The following is a 19,784-nucleotide window of genomic DNA, read 5'->3' as shown; positions in this document are numbered from 1 at the left end:
CCAGTAGTCAATGTGATGATTACTGAGGGGATGTGGCCTGGCCTTACCAGACCTTCAGATGCTGGTGGGGAGACGGTAAGCAGGGGCGGATCCAGCATGCCCTCCGATCAAGCAAACTGTCCCCAGAACACACTCTCATTTTTTCTTCTGCCTCTTGGTTGTTACATCAGATGGAGTGGGACTTGCTGTCATAATCTATTTTTTTTCTTTTTCTCTTTTGGTACCAGGGATTGAACCCAGGGTGCTTAACCACTGAGCCACATCCCCAGCCCTATTTTGTATTTTATTTAGAGACAGGGTCTCACTGAGTTGCTTAGGGCCTCACTAAGTTGCTGAGGCTGGCCTTGAACTTGGGATCCTCCTGCCTCAGCCTCCCGAGTTGCTGGGATCATAGGTGTGCACCACTGCATCAGGCTTGTCATAGCCTATTTCTTACTGCCTGGATGCTTACCAACCAATTCTCCTTCTTGGTGTTCTGACGTCTCCACCATTCTCCATGCTGGTGGATGGTACGTACAGTGAGCCAGGGCTTGCTCTCCAGCTCCTCATCTTGCTTCTTCTGGAGCAGCTGGACAGTCAAAGATGCTGGGCTTGGTGTCTGTGAAAGATAATGGAAGCAGTAGGCTCCATAGAGGTCTCAGGTTTTTTAGCCAGATATCAAGATTATACCAGCTGCAAATAAAGTGGTCGCTTTGTGGATATCTTTACTCCTGAAGCATGGAAGGTTCTCCAGGATCTGAGGAGGGAGGGCAGCAGGAGGTTGATTGGCAAGATAGGACTCAGGCATTCTCAGATCCTGGGAAGCTTATCTCCCCATTCAACCCCCAGCATGTTGAAGTTTATGGGCGCTCGAGAGCCCACACTGTGGTTCTTAGTTGTACTTTCTCTTCACCCTGTAAAAACACGCTGGTCATTTGCTCTCTGATCCTTACTTCCCAGAGGAAAATGGAACTTCCCAGAGATCCTACACCCAAGAAAATTAACCTGATATTTTGGGGTTGTAATCTATGCATCTTCCTGCCCACCCACAGTGGACTGTTCTCTGAACTTCATAAAGAAGCCCCAAGAGGAAAGAAGAAAATAACTGGGATTCCCCCAAACACCAGTCCAGACAGACATAAGGCCCTGGACTCCTGAGCCCTTCTACAGCCACCACAACGCTATGGGCCCCACCTCTCATCATCCCTTTCTCTCTACAAACATACCCCCAGACCCAACGTGGGATTTGCCCAAAGTAGGTCCCAAAACTTTCATCACTTGAAATGATCCTCGGAAATATTTCCTAAGGTTCAACAAGTTTGGGCATCCACAGAGCATCTTCCCCTGGGACCAAGACGAGTAAAGAAAGGAGATAGAGCTGGGGTCACTATCTCTTCTGTTCCTACTGAATGTACCCATTTGCATATGCTTCTTTTACTTAAGTGAGTGGAGCATGCACTTTCAGGGTATTCACAGGTTAGCAAGTTAAAAGCACCAGGAATTCCTACAATTAGAGATCTCTCTTGATTTTGCCCAGCTTGGAGAATCATAGAGCTCTTTTTTTTTTTATTTCATTTTAACAGGATTCCCATTAAAATCTTGAGAAGTGAACTTTGTCCCAAACATCCAAAGGTTGGCTCACATTAACATCTTAGTGAAAGGCATCTGGCCTGCATGGATTTCTCATTGTCCCCACCCACCCTCACATCTTTCATGTAACATCTGTCAGTCCCACTATAATACTTGGAATATAGATTTTTTAAAAATATTTTTATGTTTGGTATCAGGGATTAAACCCAGGGGCATTTAACCACTGAGCCTCACCCCCAGCCCTTTTTATGTTTTTACTTTGAAACAGGGTCTTGCTAAGATGGTTAGGGCCTCTCTAAGCACTGAGGCTGGCTTTGAACTTGCGATCCTCCTGCCTCAGCCTCCTGAGCCATTGAGATTATAGGCATGAGCCACTGTGCCTGTCTGGAGTATGGATTTTTCACTGTTTTATATATTGTTATGCACTCCCAGTTCTATGAACTGCCAAATGGATCTCTTTATTAGGAGTCTGTTGGCATTTCAGGCTGCTCAGTGAGGTGGCTCAGTTCTCGAGTTGGGGCATTTCAACAAGTCACCAAGGAACTCCTCATAAAGTCAGGTCTAGAAAGTTAAGGCGACCCACTCTTTGTAAGAACGGCTTGCCACTTTATTCCACTACTTAGTTAAAATAGCATGTCTGAAGAAAATATATGTAATTTGCATTGTCAGTATCAAAAATGACAGTAATTGTAATTTCTGGTGAGCAGAACAATCTGCTATAAAAGAAATGTTAATACTCTTAAAAAGTCTAAATCCTTTCCAGGGTGTGGCGTGGCCTATAATATGTGTCTTTGTGTTTCCTTTAGACTGTACTGTTTTTTTAGAGTTCTATTCACAGACCCCGACGCCCCAATTTGAATGTGTCTCCTGGGATGGCTATTTGCTGCCCCTTACCGACGAAGGCAGGAGGAAGGCGAGAGGTGATCATTTCCGACCGTTGATGGATAGGGGAATCCTCTAACCCATCACAGACTCCCTAAAAATGTAGGGAGGTGAGGGTGATTTTTCCCAGCTTGAGTTCAATCTGGCTATCACAGATCCATAGGCACTAAATTAGAGACTGATGCATGTTCGGAGATGGACGTCATGTGTGGCTCTTTGTAATATAAGCGCAGACACAGGGGGGACCACAAATCACTTGCTAAACAGCGCTAGCAAGGCGAGCCATGTGGTGGTCAGAGATGGGGGGGGGACAATCATATCGGAAAGTGGTGGATTGGTAAATGGTGAGGAGGACCAGAAATCGGTATTTATGGGTGAGTTGGCCCCCAAAGTATAACTCTGACACAGAGTTCCAAAACTGTGCATTTTATTGTTTCTGTTCAGCCTTTTTAGGGCTGCTGGAAGGAAGCCTGCTGAGTCCAACAAGATCAAAATGACCCTGGAAATGTTGGAGAATGGGCTGAGCTCACGGCAATTTGAGCTGTCCCCACGTGGTGCCTTTCTGTGCAATGTATGTGGCAGGAAAGGAAAGTGACTCTGCAGAAAATTCACCCACAAACACAAGGGTGCCTCTTCCCAGGTCTGGACTTTGTTTTTTTTTTTTTTTTTTTTGTACCAGGGATGGAACCCAGGGACACTTAACAACGGAGCCACATCCCCAGCCCTTTTTAAAATTTTATTTAGAGATAGGATCTTGCTGAGTTGCTTAGGCCTCACTAAGTTACTGAGGCTGGCTTTGAACTTGTGACCCTCCTGCCTCAGCCTCCCAAGCCACTGGGATGACAGGCCTGTGCCACTGTGCCCAGTAGTTATGAAATTCTTCAGGGAGAAATTTCCATGTCCTACAAACTCTTGGAAGGCTACTGCTGGCTTCCTCTCAGCCCTGAGCAACATTTCAAGCCTTTCCTGTCACCATGGTCATGATGTTGTCCTGGCCTCTGCAGAGGCTGAGGGGGTGGGTGTACACTGGTGGTCCTGACCACCTGCCAGGGAATTGGGTAGGAGGTACCCAAGGACCCCTGCAGCCAGAGTGGAGGGTAGGTTCACAGTTCCCCTATGTGATCTGGGTTTTAGTCCAAGGATCTGCAGTTGAATAATCTCTCTTATAATTTAGAGCAGTTGACACCTCAAGAAAAACACTAAATTGGGGATCATCTTCATTTCATATAACAAAAGTAACTCAGAGCTTTTCCTAAGGAGGTGCAGCTACATAACTTGTGGGGCCAAGGACAAAATGAAAATGTGGGCTCCCTTTGTCCAAAATGTAATAACAACATCCAGAGAAGAACATCAGAGCTTCAAACCAGCAGCAGTGCCCTTCTGAGCCCAGCGACCATTGTGACTGCTGGGGTGCCTGGGGCTTCCTCTCCATTATCTCATCTCTGTCTCTTTCTCAGATATGAAGGTACTATCCACAAGACTTTGTCTTCTCCCTCCCCAAGATGTCCCCCACGGTTCCATGTTCTCCAGAGCAGGTCTGCAGAGACCGTCCCAGTCTGTCTCCTCGCTGGCTCCATCTCTGTTCTCTATCATGTAGATCCGCTGTTGGAGTCAGCTTCTCTGCTTGCTGTGACTAAGAGACCCCAAAAGAATGATTTTAGAGGAGGAGAAGTTGGTTCAGGGTTCACAGATTCAGAGGTCTCAGTCCCTAGACAGCAGGCTCCATCCCTCAGGGCTCGAGGGGAGGGAGGACATCATGGAGGAAGAGTGTGGTGGAGGGAAGCAGCTCACAGGGTGATCAGGAAGCAGAGAGAGACTCCACTCTCCAGAGACAAATAGAGACCCCAAAGCCACGCCCCCAATGCCCCCTCCTCCAGCCACACCCACCTCCTCCAGCCACCACCCAGTTAATCCCATCAGGGTCCATTCACTGGTTGGGTTGAGGCTCTCACCACCCAGTCTTGTCTCCTCTGAATCTTCTTGCATGTCTCACACGTGAGCTTTTGTTGTCCCTCTTTATCTGAACCAGATTCAGTGCTAAAGGATGCTATAAATATCACCTGATGCCATTCCTTACAGGCAGGTATGGGGCAGAGGAGATCATAAACACTCAAGTATTTTTATTAGTATTTTATTTGTTAGTATCAATTCATTACTGACACACATCACTTGGTATCAAGTGCTGGAGGCTGTTTATCATCCATAAAAAGCACATGTCCACCAGGTGTGGTGGCTCATGTCTATAATCCCAGCAGTTCAGGAGGCAGAGGCAGGCGAGTTGCAGGTTCAAAGCTGGGCAGCAACTCAGCGAGGCCCTGTTCCAAAAGAAAACGTAAGAAGGACTAGGGATGTGGCGCAGTGTTTAAGCCCCCTGAGGTTTAATCCCTGGTACCAAAAATTAAAATTAAAAAAAGCAAATGTCTCTGACTTTTAGGAATTTCTACTCTAAAGTAGATAATAATGGTGATGATGTTTTTAAAAGGAAGAAATTGGGCATCTACTTTGTGCTGAAACTTTCCTTCTACACATTAGATCCTTTAGTGCTCACCGCCCGTGTGAGGGGCATTTATTATTATTTCCACGTGCAGATGAGAAACGGGAGCTGACAGAGGTGGAAGACCTGTTCTTGTTCACACACCTGCCATCTGGCTCCGTAGCTTGGGTTCTCCGTATTATTAGGCTATGCCGCACACACAAATGAGAGCAATTAGCTTCTCTCCCCACCCTGCCTCTCTGCCAGGCATATATAAGCCTTTAATTAATATTTATGGAATAAATGAATGTGGTAGTTAGAAAGGAAAGGGGAGAAGATGAAAATAATATATATAGATATATAATGGCAAAGAATTGGCCAACTCTAGTCAGAGGAAGAGAGAGCTCTGTACAATTTCCAATACTATCTTAATCCTCTGGTTTATAGAGTTTTAAGTGCAATTTCTGAGCAGCCATTTAGCGTTGAAGGGGTCAGAGTCTGATCCAATTCATTTTTATATTTGCTACAGGCTTAGCATCTCACCAACTAGTTGCTCAACAAACATTTCCTTAATTGAATTAATTTGAATTGAATAGGATTGAATTAAATCAAAACTTTTTTTGTAAGAATGTGGCTTTAAGCTGAGGAAGCTTTAAATGTAGATTAAACAGAGTTAGTCAGGGCTCTTAACCACTGAGCTATATCCCCAGCCCCTTTTATATATATATTTTTTTTAAAATTTTTGAGGCAGTGTTTTACTGAGTTGCTTAGGGCCTGGATAATTTGCTGAGTACTCCTTAGAAGTTTATAAAATAGGGCTGGGGCTGGGTCTCAGTGGTAGAATGCTCACCTAGCATGTATGAGGCACTGGGTTCGATCGTCAGCATCACATAAAGTAAAATAAAGACGTTGTGTCCACCTTAAAAGAAAAAAAAGTATACAAAATAGCCCAAAGAATGTGAATATAGCCTAAAGAGCCCTAGATACCTGAGTCTCAGTTTAAGGGAGCTGGGAGAGGGTCTAGGTTTTCACATAGCCAATTTAAGCTTGCTTATTCTCCAAGGGTTATGTATGAATTAAATGAGATGCTACCACACCTTCACGAATGGGTATTAAATGAGATGCTAACACAACTCCATGAATGGATACGAAAGAAGGTTCCTTTTTAGCTACCAGAATGGTTGCGTGGGGATTGTGCCTCATCTTTATGGATGACTTGTCATAATTTCTAGAATGATGGAAACCAATCCAAGCCTCCATACATGGCAAGGAAACAGCATGCTGAATTTCTCTTCCTCTCCAGCTCATAATAGATAACATGTCCTTTCCCTACTCTGAATAAGAAGAGATGAATTTAAATATGTTTACTTGCATGAGGTTCTGAGTTGGGCTTAGGAGAGCAGCTCATCACCCTCGCAGGCCTCTACTCCTGAGGAAGTCACCGAGGTGGAGGTGTTCCTCCCACGGAGGCCAAGATGGCCCACACACTACAGGCTGCTCCTCTTGCACTTAACAGCTCGGGAGAGGGGGACAGTGCTGCTCTCAACAGCTGGTGGTTAGAGACAACTCTCCTTTCCACATACCCTTCAACTGCTCCTCTTCCGGCTCCAATTTCCCAAGCAAGATCCATGGCAGGTTCTCACAGGGGCCTGTGAGATGGAAGCAGCAGTCATTTAGATCAAGCCCCACCCCTCACCACACACCACACACACACACACACACACACACACACACACACACACAGATACCCAACCCAAAGTGCGGTCCAGATAAATGGCCCCGGGGATCTCATTCCCAGGCTCTAGCAAAGCTGGGACTCTTCTTCCCATATTGAGGTCTAGATTTCAGTTTAAGCTGGGTTTATTTTTCCAATTTGACCCTAAACTCAGGTCGCCAAATCCCACTAGACAAACTCAGTAAAGACAGCAGAGTCTTCATCATCAGCCTGTTCTGGTTTTTTTTTTAGGAGTTTGCTATATGTGAGGAGAAATAACCTGTGCCAAGTCACACGGACAGAAAAGGAAGCGCAGGTCACTTTTCTATGGAGAAATTAACTCAATAATGGCCCCCTGCGGCAGAGGTGCCCACCTGCGATCCCAATGAATCCTGAGGCCAAGGCAGAAGGATGGCAAGTTGAAGGCCAGGTTGGGCAACTTAGTGACACCTTCAGCAATTTAATGAAACCCTGTCTCAAAATAAAAATGTAAAAAAGAACTGGGGCCAGCCAGAGTGACTCACACCTGTAATCCCAAGTGGCTCGGGAAGCTGAGGCAGGAGGATCTCGAGTTCAAAGCCAACTTCAGCAAAAGCCGGGTGCTAAACAACTCAGTGAGATCCTGTCTCTAAATACAATACAAAAGAGGGCTGGGATGTGGCTCAGTGGTGCAGTGCCCCTGAGTTCAATTGTTGTGGGATATAGCTGGGATATAGCTCAGTGGTAAAGGATTTCTGCATTCAATCCCCATTTTTTTTTTTAAAAAAAAGGATAGGTACTGAGTGGATGTAGCTCAAACTGATCTTGGAACAGATCCATTTGTTTGTGAGAGCAACACATCATTTGGGAAGAAAAAGGAATCGGATCCACTGGTTTGTTGGTCCCCTGGGCTCTGTTTACCTCCCCAGCCCCTGTGATAAGAAGATCCAGGCACCAAGAGCACTTGCCTCCTACAACCAGGTGCATGCACCTGCACCCACGCCGCCCCCAAAACACACACCTCCACAAACACACACAGCATGCATGCCTACACACATATGCAGAACCTGAAGACGGCTTCATGAATTCTTTACTTCAACCACTTATTGAGTCTGGATAAGACTTTGGGAGTCATCCTTGGCCTCTGTAATAGGTCCCTACACATTTTGTGGATGGTTCTATTACACAAAATTTCTGATGGCCCCACCAGAAATTCTTTAGGGCTTCCCTCTAGAGCCAGCATTTTAGTTACAGATACTGTCCTTCACCTTCTTTTCCCATCTAAAACATCCCATGTTCTCCTTTTTTTTGTGGGGGGCAGGTGGAAGGGTGTACTCGAATTGAACTCAGGGGCACTCGAACTCTGAGCCACATCCTTAGCTGTACTTTGTATTTTCTTTAGAGAGAGGGTCTCACTGAGTTGCTTAGGGTCTCGCCTGTTGCTGAGACTGGCTTTGGATTTGGGATCCTCCTGCCTCAGCCTCCTGAGATGCTGAGATTACAGGCGTGAGCCACCCCACCCCACCCATGTTCTTTTGACTCCTTCTTTTCTTCCACCCTGACACCACCTCATCTTTGGGAGTTGGCAAGTCATTCTCTCCTCTACCCATTTCTGTTCTTAAGAAGCTGGAAGCTCACAGTCATGAGGATGAAACATGGAACAGTGGGCTGGGAGAAGCCATTAGAGTGACTGGCTCATTATTTTAAACAGGGCACGTTTCACCCTGTGAAGGTTAACTTGCTGGTGGACTCTCTCAGATGCCACATGATCTCCATTCTTTCTTGGGATTGTTTTACTGCTGCATTTCCACCCAGATACACTAAGTATGTTAAGCTAACTGAAATGGACATTTATTATTATTATTATTATTATTATTATTGTTATTATTTGCAGCAATCCAATGCCATTCCTTCCTCTCTTGTTTACAGGACCCTAATCTTCCTTTATAACTTAGTAGAGATATCAAGGGCTTCAGATCTCACTGGACCATGCGACACCTGAAGCTATATCTGCCCATGGAGTATTCAGATAGAAGAACAATAAAATCCAGTTTGGTTTCAACTGGTTTGAGTTTGAAAACGAGAATCACCAATAATGTCACCCCCACCCCTCTGGTCAGATCTTTCTGGCCAAGACGCCATCATGTTTCCAGGTCTCAAATGGAGACCTAACAGCTGGGCAGCAAACCATCACGGACTTTTGCTGGTGGTTGCTAATGAGTGGTCAGCAGCACCTGATCAGGGGAGGAGAGTCCTCGAGGCAGAGAGGCAGAGGCCCCTCATGTAGAGTGTCTCCAGCACAGGATAAGGATCCACAGAATGGCTGCTGGCACCAGGGGCTAAGAGTGCACTCTCCTTGGGCCCCAAAGGGGCCCCCTGCCCCTGCATGTAGCTGCAAAAAGATGAGCCTGGGAAAAGACCTTGGTACTGGCTTCAAAGCACTTCCAGAATGTCCTCCAGGTTGGGAGAAGAAGCAGTGCCCCAGGGCCCTCATCTAGGAGGTCTTCAATGCCTTGGAAATGTGAATCTTCTTAATTTAAGGTGAAAGTTGCTGTGCTATATATTTATTCATTCTCTTTCTCTTTCTTTCTCTCTCTCTCTCTCTCTCTCTCGCTCTCTCTCTCTCTCTCTCTCTCTCTCTCTCTTTCTCTCTCTCTCTCTCCCTTTTCTCTGAAAAGGCTGGTCCACCCTTAAGGGGATGGGTCCCAGGGTGAAGAGCAAGTTTCTTTATTTAACTACTGTCCCGACTTTCTTTCTTCCAGGCCTGGTTACCAGGAGTAACCAAAAATGCAAAGAGGTGAAGGGAGCCCCTTGGGGGCTTAAGGCCCAGAGGCTCAGCTAGGATCAAAGCTGAGCTTGGAGACATGTTTCTGCAGATAATTCAGTGCTCTGGGCTCTTCGTAAAGGAAATCTCACTGTGTCCCAGAGAAAAAGCAAAGGAAGGCTTGTGAATCTTTATCAGACGCTCTGGCTAGATTTTTTGTGTGTGTTATATAGGCTAAATGAAGATTGTGTGCTTATTTGTGCAAATAGCCTGGTGTATGCTTGGCCTGGTGACCCAAAGAGGTTAGTGTCATTTGTTGAGGAAGAGAATTGTAAGAAACAGAAAAAAAAATTAAATAGCAGAATACTACAAAATATGTTTTTTTTTAAATCTAGCCTTAGGAAGATATCAGATGATATAGGGCCAGATTAGAATACATAAACAGGGGTAATAGGGAGAGATGATAGTATATAAATATTAAAGATTCTAGCTGGGCAAAGAAGCATACACCTATAATCCCAGCAGTTCAGGAGGCTGAGGCAGGAGGATTGCAAGTTCAAAGCCAGCCTCAGCAATTTAATTGTGAGGCCCTCAGAAAATTTGCAAGACCCTGTCTCTAAATAAAATAGAAAAGGGCTAGGGGGATGTGGTTCAGGGGTTGATCATCCCTGGGTTCAATCCCAGTACCAAAAAATAAAATAAAATTCTATCCACTGCAACCATATACTCTCTCAATACTTGTGCTTGGTAGGTCTTTTCTCCTCCTTTAGAATCCAAGTAAGTTACCTTCAGTAGAGGAGGTCTTCCTTGATCTCCCAGAACGTATCAGCTCCCCTGATTATTCCCATATGTTCTCCTCAAAGGTATCCTTTTTAATTTTTTACATTACAATTTTTTATATTTTTGTCCATTTATTTGACAAATGCCCCACTTTTCCCAACTAGAAAATGATTTATAGGATAGGGAATGCCTTACATTTCTATTTGTATGGAGATTCCTGTGCATACTACAGTGGTTGACATACATTAGGTATCCAATATGTTTTTGTTGGTTTATTGGGCAAATAAATAACTGAGAAATGAGTGGATGGAAGATGCACTTAGTTCCTGAGCACTTGCAGATAACACCCTTAAGAAAACGATCTGTCTGTTGAATCTTTAGTCTTATATTGACACCTATTCTCTCTGTGATCCAGGTAAGTGATTTGGTTTATGTCATGATTTGTTCTTGGTGATAACAAAAAAATTTTGAACCTAAAAGACCCAGAATAGCCAAGGCAATTCTAAGCCCAAAAAGCAATGCTAAGGGCTGGGGATGTAGCTCAGTTGATAGAGCGCTTGCCTTGCATGCAAAGGCCCTGGGTTCAATCCCCAGCACCACACATACACACACACACACACACACACACACACACACACACACACACACTGCTGAAGGCATCACAATAACTGACTTCAAATTATACTAAGGAGCTACAGTAACAAAAACTGCATGGTTCTGACATAAAAACATATATGTAGACCAAGAGTACAGAATAGTAGGCACAGAGACAAACCCACACAGATACAATCATTTGATCTTTGACAAAGCTACTAAATATATACATTGGAGAAAAGACAGTCTTTTTTTTTTTAGCTTTAGGTGGACACAATATCTTTATTTTATTTTTATGTGGTGCTGAGGATCGAACCCAGTACCTCATGCATGTCAGGTGAGTGTGCTACTAATTGAGCCATATCCCCAGACCCAAAAGACAGTCTTTTTTTCTTTTTCAAAGAGAGAGTGAGAGAGAGAGACACACACACACACACACACACACGCACACACACACACACAGAGAGAGAGAGAGAGAGAGAGAGAGAGAATTTTCAATTTTTTTTTTTTTTTTTTTTTTTTAGTTCTCGGCGGACACAACATCTTTGTTGGTATGTGGTGCTGAGAATCGAACCCGGGCCGCACGCATGCCAGGCGAGCGCGCTACCACTTGTGCCACACCCCCAGCCCCCAAAAGACAGTCTTTTTAACAAATTGTGCTGGGAAACCTGGTTATCCATCTATAGAAGAATGAGATTAGACCCTTATCTCTCACTCTGCACAAAAATCAAACTCAAAATGAATCAAAGACCTAGAAGTTAAACTAGAAATAATGCAATTTCTAGAAGAAAATATAGGGTCAGCACTCCAACGTTCAGGCAGTGACTTTCCCAATAGGACCCCTAAAGTTCAGGAAATAATGCCAGGAGTTGTAAATGGGATGGATGGAATCAAATTTTAAAGCTTCTGAGCAGCAAAGGAAATGACTGAGAATGTGAAGAGAGAACCTATGGAATGAGAGAAAGTCTTTGCTAGCTACGTTGACATAGGAATAATATTCAGAATATATAAAAAATTCTAAAAACTTAACATCAAAAACCCCCCAAATAAACCAAGTAATAAATGAGCAAATGAACTAAACAGATACTTCTCAAAAGCAGAAATACAAATGGTCAACAAATATATGAAAAAAAATGTTCAGCATCATTAGCAGGTAGGGAAATGCAAATCAAAACTACACTGAGATGTCATCTCCAGTCAGAATGGCAATCATCAGGAATACAAATAATAATAAATGTTGGCGAGGATGTGGAGAAAAGGAACACTTGTACACCATGAGTGGGATTGTGAATTACTATGATCGCTATGGAAATCTGAATGGAGGATTCTCAAATGGCAAGGAATGGAACCATCATATAACCCAGCTCTACCACTCCCAGGTATTTCTCCTGAAGAATTAGTCAGTATGCAAAAACGATAGAAACCATGTTTACAGCAGCACCATTCACCATAGCCAAACTATGGAACCAGCCTAGGTATCTGTCAATGGATGACTGGACAAAGAAACTGTGGTAAACATACACAATGGAGTTTTATTCAGTCATAAAGAAAAATGAAACTGGGTCATTTGCAGGAAAATAGATGGCACTTGAGAATATTACGTTAAGTGAAATAAGGCAAACTCAGAAAGTCGAGGGTCATATGTTTTCTCTTATATGTGGAAGACAGAGACAAGAAAGGAAAAGACAAGTGTGTGTGGGGGGGTCATGAAAATTGAAGAGAGATCAGTGGGGTAGGGGAAAGGGAGAGGAAGAGGGCGGAGGCTAGGGACAGGGGAAATACTGGGGAACAATATTGGCCAAATTGTATGGATATATTGTGGCATGCCTGAATATGTAGCAATAAATCCCACCATTATGCATGATTATAATGCACCAATACAAAAATTAGAAAAACAATAAATTATGTGAAACTAAATCTCAGGACTTTACCACTGTTCAGATCTGACCCTTTAGAAGGGAAACTGAGGTCCTGGAGATGAAGTGGCTTGGCCAGAGCAGGGCAGTGTGTCAGCAGGCAGACCAAGATGTGGGCTCCTTTCCTGGTGGAACAACACTGTGGTGACAACAGAAACCACCCTGGGGTTGGAGTTAGACCGTATGAATCAGCCTGGAATATGGTTTTGGCCCCCAAAGGTGAAAAGAATTCATTGGCCTCTGTATTTTTCTTTTTTGTTCTTTTCATTTATACATATTTTTCTGCTTTTTAAAATTAGATTTAACAGAAAAAGTGTTTTATATTGTTTGGGGGTATTAAATCCAGGGGCCACTGGTACCACTGAGTTACATCCTCAATCCTTTTCAATTTTTATTTTGAGACAGTATCTCACTAAGTTACCCAGGTGAGCTTGAACCGGTGACCCTCCTGCCTCCACCTGCCAAGTGGGTAGGATGACAGGTGTGCGCCATCGCATCTGGGCGTTTATCTCGTTTCCAGTTCTGATTGATGGTAAGCATTTCTCTAAATTCTTAAAAATGGGATGTTTTCTTTGTACGCCCAATAGTGTGAAGCTTTTCAGTAAGTACACTTTTTACTGAGTTAATTTATAAATAAAAATAATAATACAAATAAAAAGGAAAACTGTAAAAAGAGTACTACGGAGTAAGTACAAGGGAAAAAAATGGCAAAGGTTTACTTTAAAAGGAAAACCTAAGGGTTTCATTTAATAATACTTCTGTTATGCAACCTTTGTAATTTGAAGAAGAACAGAATGTTATAAGACAGTGGAAATTACGTTCTTGAATTAAAACTTTGCCAAATGTGAAAAGAAAAAAATGTAAGGGAACTGACTCAAGTGTTCGATTTCAGCATCAATAAAGTTAATTATTGCAGTGATCTGCACAGATCAAATATGTCTAACTCTTTGAGTTAATAGTGATTCTTTAAATTATGGACTCTCTAAGGAGGCAAGATGGTGGAGTGGACCTGGACAGCAAATCATGACTCCTCTGCAGTCTGGGATGGAATGAGAGCTGGTCAGAGGGGGCGGGCAGGTGACGGAGGGAATGAGCTAAGACACAATGAGCTGGACAGTCAGAGACTTGGAGGGACTTGGAAATCCTGGAGCAGCCACAGCCAAACCTACTTAGCTAGAAAGAATTAAATCTATATGGTTTTGCTGAGTGTGGTGGTGCACATCCACAATCCCAGGCCTGAGGCTGAGGCAGGAAGATTGCAAGTTCCAGACCAGCCTCAGCCACTGAGCAAGTTCCTGTTTCAAAACAAAAAAATAAAAAGGACTGGAATGTAGTTCTGTTGTAAAGTGCCCCTGGGTTCAATCCCAGCACTAACATTCAATGAATAAATAAGTCTGCATGGGTTCATCACACCGACCCATAGCAACTAGCAGCAGTAACTAGCAACTAGCACCTAGCTGAAACTAGCTGTCCAAGTAATTTTTATAAAGGAATCACTGCTAGGCAGAAGGTTGCCAAGCCCCTTCTCCCACCATCAACAAGGGCAGTGGGATGGAAGAAGACAGAGAAGAATTCACTCGGGGAGTGTAGCATCTTCGGAACAGCAAATGCCCCAGCTCCTGGCCACACATATGGGAACTGCAGTCCCAGCAGCACTGTGCAAACCACCAACTCCGGGACCCCCAAAGTGGGCCCCAGTAGCCATCAGAAGCCATCCATGTCCCAGCAATTGCCACACAAACCACACAGGCAGTGCACGGACACATGTTCCAGGGCTGCTGGCCTCATCAAAATGAGGGTCCAGATGACGGCTCACTGACACACATGTTCCAGCCACGGGTGGCCACCCATCCCTCCTATGAGCCACCCAGATCAATGACCACTTTGTTCCTGGAACTCTGCCATGAGTTCCGTGATCTGTTAACCTAGAACTCTACTCCACGCACACAAAGCATTATTGTAGGTAGGCACACAAGACTGCATTCCCAGCAAGGAGACACCTGTCAGTAGGCCAACAGGCCATCCTGGGTTGTTTCATCAAAAACAATCAGAGAACTAACCCCTCCAGAGAGCTATTAGGGTCTGGACACCCCCAAAGAATGGAAGGAGCCTCCTAGATTTGCTTCAGAGGTGGATTGGTAAGGATGCTACCCCCATGCCCAGAGAAACTTACAAAAAAAGCTAAGGAGATAAGAGAATTTACTACTCCTCCCCAAACTTGCTAAGATTCAAATCTGCAAGGCTCAGTAATAAATCTCAACCCACCTAACCCTCCCCCCTCTCTCATAGCTTACAATGGAGAAACTAAAACTCTAATATCAGTTTCTTGTTTCACAGATATTATCTTCTGTATTGACTTGATGTCTCCCTCTATTACTTGACACTATCTACCTTAACACAATTTTATATTTTTATTTTAGTGTCTTCTTTTCATTTTTTCTCCTTGTTCATGTTTATACTTTTTCTTCTCTGGTCTTTTTCTTCTTGCATGGTCTGCTCCTGTACCATCATTTTTTTCGTTTTTCACTCCCTATGTAAAGGTCGGGCGAGCGTCGGAGGAAGAGACCACCAAGAGACTGTCTCATGCAACAGCAAAGGGTTTATTGGGGGTCCAGCATGCTGGGGCTCAGAGCTCACTTGAATAGAGCAGAGAGCCCCGAGAACAGCTTAAGCAGAGCTCATATACTTTCCTTGGAGAGGGCAGGGAGGGAAGTTCATTGACGGCTCAGGGCGAGTGGGCGGTTTGCCTGCAACCGGGTGAGGGAATACATTCTGCAATTTGGCAGTTGGGGACAGTACATTCTGGGAACAAGATTAGCAAACAGTTCTCAAGATTTCAATAGTTTTTGTTAAGCATACAGAAAAACAGGGAGTGACAAGTACCTGTTTTATTAACCTTTCACCTATATAGTTGAATAGTATTCTACTTTATTTAATATCTAATTTCTCAGCCCTGTCTGGAACATTACTCCCCTTTCCACTTTTGGGTTAGTGCAGTTGTGGAGAATATTTTCAATATTTTTAAAGTTGTATGGGCTTGGTTCTGAAGTGGTCACAGGTACTTGGTCCTCTCCTCTCAAGGCAGTCCTAGGATGAAACACAGCAGCATGATCATGTTAGGTGGGAGTTTGACACCTTAATATATAAACAGCCCAGGACACATAGTAAAGAGAAGGAATCTCAGTAAAAACTCCCTCATAGAACAGTACAGGAGAGAATCATCCCAGTAGATGCACAAAAATCTATAGTAATAAAGGGAATATGAGAAAACAAGGGAATACGGTGTCCCCCAAAGTTGATAACACTCCAATATTCAACCCCATGGGCATGAAAGGAAAGGAAACACTGGATAAATAATTTTAAAACCTGCTTGTTGAAATAATTAACCAACTAAATGAAAATCTAAGAAATGAACTAAGGGAGAAAATGTAGATACATTTTCTCAATAAAAAGAGGTTCTGAGAAAGAATCAATCAGAAGTACTAGAAATTAAAAACTCAATAAACAAAAAAAAAACTCATAAAAGATTAGATCATGTAGAAGATAGAATCTGCACCCTTGAAGCAAGATATATGAAATTGAACACCCAGAAAGCAATGAAGAAAAAAAGAATACAAGAAACTAGAGATCAGAATATAACAAAAATTTTGGAACAAGAATTTACCCATTAAGAAATAAATCAGTAATTATTGTCAACAAGGAAGGAGGGAGATACAGGCAAATACAGGTAATGTGTTCAGTGAAATAACAGCAGAAACTTTTCTAAACTTTGAAAATGAGATGGACATCCAGATTCAGGAAACATTAGAACCCCAAACAGACAAGACCAAAAAAGAACTTCTTCACAATGCATTATAATTAAGTGCCAAATATACCAAATAATTATAGAAGTCTGAAAGATTTTAGAAACAACAGATCACATTTAAAAGGAAGCAATCAAAATAGCATATGATTTCTTAGAAGAAATCAAGCCCTGAAAAAAAAAAAATAACTAGCATGAAGATTGCTATACCCAACAAAACTATCCTTCAGAATTAAAGTAGGAATAGAACATTTCCAAGGTAGATAAACTAAAAGAATTCATTACCAGTAAGCCAGTATGGCAGAAGACACCTAAAGAAATTCTGTGTGTATATAGAAGATGAAAATAAACAGAAAATCTTGGGAAACAATAACTGTTATTAGAAGACCACTTAAAAATAAGAATTAGGATCAAATTAAATATTAGATTTAAATTGAAATAGAAGGAAACAATCAACATTTCTCTTTAATAACATTGAACGTAACTGGTCTCAACTATGCAATTAAAAGACATAGACTGGAAGAATTGTTCAAGAAACAAGAGCCAACTTTAGTTTTTTAGAATAACTCACAGGCGAATAAATCTAGTCTGAAAGAAAAAGGATAGAAAATGATTCAAGCAAATTGAATCTGAAAGAAAGCAAGTGTAGGTAGTCTCATACCTGACAAAGAAAACTTCAATTCAACATTAATCAGAAGAGAAATAAAAGGTCATTACAAACTGGTAAAGGGAAGAATTAAACAAGAAGATATAATGATAGTAAAGCTGTGTGCTCTCAATACTGGTGCACCTAATTATATAAAATAAACTTACTTGTCAGGAAGCCTCAGATATATACCAATACAAGTACACTGGGTGATTTCAATACACTTGACTCACTGATACCTCATCCAGGTGTAAACTGGGTATGTTAGTCATGTCATTTGCAGGAAAATGGATGGAATTGGAGAGCATCATGTTAAGCCAAGTAAACTAGATTAGGAAGTCAAGTGTTATGCTTTTTTTTCTCACATATGGAAGCTAGAGAGAAAATATTTAAAAAAAGAGGGTGGGGGGTCTCCATGAAAATTGAGGAGAGATCAATAGAGTAGAAGAAGAGGACTTGGGGAAGAGAGGAGGGAGGGGAAAGGAGAGGTACTGGGAATGAAATCAATCTCATTATATTATGGACAGGTACAAATATATCATGATATTTCACTATTATGTAAAATTACAATACACCAATAAAATATTTAAAATATACAAATAAAAATAAAACCTTTCCGGTCATTTTGGAGGATACTGATAAATCATCTTATTATTTTAATAGAAGAAAAGACTCAAATGTTCATATTGCTTTTCCTATATGATTGATACCATTTGTTTAATCAGAGTTGAAGAGATTTTTGAAGTATTCCAGCAAGCATATTGTAACATCATATTCCAATATCACCTTGGGAAATCCTTAGTCCATTAACTGATCATCACAAATTATCTTTCTCCCCAAAGGACATAGTGATATTCAGGTCCGAGAGCCACGCTATTCGATGAAAGCTTGTTTCAGGGCCTTGTGGGGTTGCCTTAGAGAATGGGAAAATGTTCACCTCTTTTTCTCTGGAATCCCCTCCCCAGGTTCAAGGAATCCTGAAACTGAGAAACTGGTCGTCAGGGACAGAGGGCGTCCCTCGTGGGAGCTAGTTGTTTGGTTCTATCAGGAGGAGTGGGAAATGGCATTCCTAAAGGTTCCAGGGAGTGAATTCCCCTGTTTTTTCTTTTCTCTCTTCTCCATTCTCTTGTACACAAGCTCCAACGACCCACCTAAAACTCTGGTCAAAGAGGTTGCCTCCAGGAGTATGTGGAAGGGGGACCCCATTACGGTATGCTTGTTGCTCTCTTTCCACTCATGGTCTAAAGAAGGCCATCATCACAGGCAACGTGCAGCCGAGTGAGACGTGTGACTCTAGTCTGCTGAATGGAAGACAGAGGAGCCAGCACCCTGGGGAGCCAGGAAGTCCTGGGGTGATCCTGGAGAAGAGGGTGCTTGGAAAAAATGAACCCAGAAAGTTGTGTTTTGAATTCCTGGATTCCACTCACACAGGACACTCATGCACAGATAGGATTCCAAACAATGACCACAGCCAACCCCCCAGTCCCAGACGGGCTGCTGGCTGACACACCATGATCTGAACAGCAGCGTAAGGCCTTGAAAATGTACTAGACATGGCGGCTGGGGGTGGGGGGGTGGGCACTGGGATTGTGGCTCAGCAGTAGAGCGATCCTCTAGCATGGGCGGGACTGGGGTTCGATCCTCAGCACCACCTAAAAATAAAGGCATTGTGTTGTGTCCATCTACACCTAAAAAATAAATAAAATTTAAAAAAAAGAAAATGGACTATACATGAAAACCATATCCCCCAATGGTGCACTGGAACTTTTGGTTTCAATGACTGTTCAAGCAAAACCATCAATCAGCCTTCTTCATGGGGTTCAAATAAGAGCCAGAATCTCATAATACAATATTCAAAATTCCGATGATATAACAACAGTATCACTCAGCTCAGGAAGAACCAAAACAATCTCATCTCCACAGAACAGAGAGTCCAAAAATAGACAAGCAGAAATATAGCTAATTGGTTTTTGACTAACATTCCTAGGCAATTCGATGGAGAAAGAAAAGTCTCTCCAGCAAATGGTGCTGAAAAAATTGGCCTTCCATCTACAAAATAAGTAAATAATCCACTCAGATGAATGCATAAAGAAACTGTGGTATATATGCCCAATGGAATATTACTCAGGCATAAAGAAGAATGAAATTATGGCATTTGCGGGTAAATGGATGGAAATTGGAGACTATCCCGCTAAATGAGATAAGCCAATCCCCCAAAAAACCAAAGGACAAATGGTCTCTTTATATGCAGGTGCTGGGGGAGTGGGGGTTCACTAATTGGGTGGGAGTGAGTGGGGAGAAGGGAAGGGGGATGGGAATAGGACAGACAGTAGAGTGAATGGGACATAATTTTCCTGTGTTCATATATGAACACACCACCAGTGAAACTCCGCATCATGTCCAACCACAAGAATGGGAGGTTGGATTCCATGTATGTATAACATGTCAAGTAGAAACACATTCATCCTACTGTCCTGTAAAACTAAAAATAACAAATAAAAGATTTTAAAGAAAAGATTGAAATGAGTTAAAGCTCAGGAGAAGGTCTGACTATGAAAGGATCTCTTAGAGTAATGGAGCTGTTCAGTACCTTAATCATGGTGGTGGTTAGAAGAATCTATAGATTAGAAGAATATTCTAATAATATTAGAAGAATCCATATATA

The sequence above is a fragment of the Ictidomys tridecemlineatus genome, chromosome 2 (assembly GCF_052094955.1).
Source record: "Ictidomys tridecemlineatus isolate mIctTri1 chromosome 2, mIctTri1.hap1, whole genome shotgun sequence".
In the NCBI taxonomy this organism is placed as follows: Eukaryota; Metazoa; Chordata; class Mammalia; order Rodentia; family Sciuridae; genus Ictidomys; species Ictidomys tridecemlineatus.
This window is presented reverse-complemented; position numbering follows the sequence as displayed.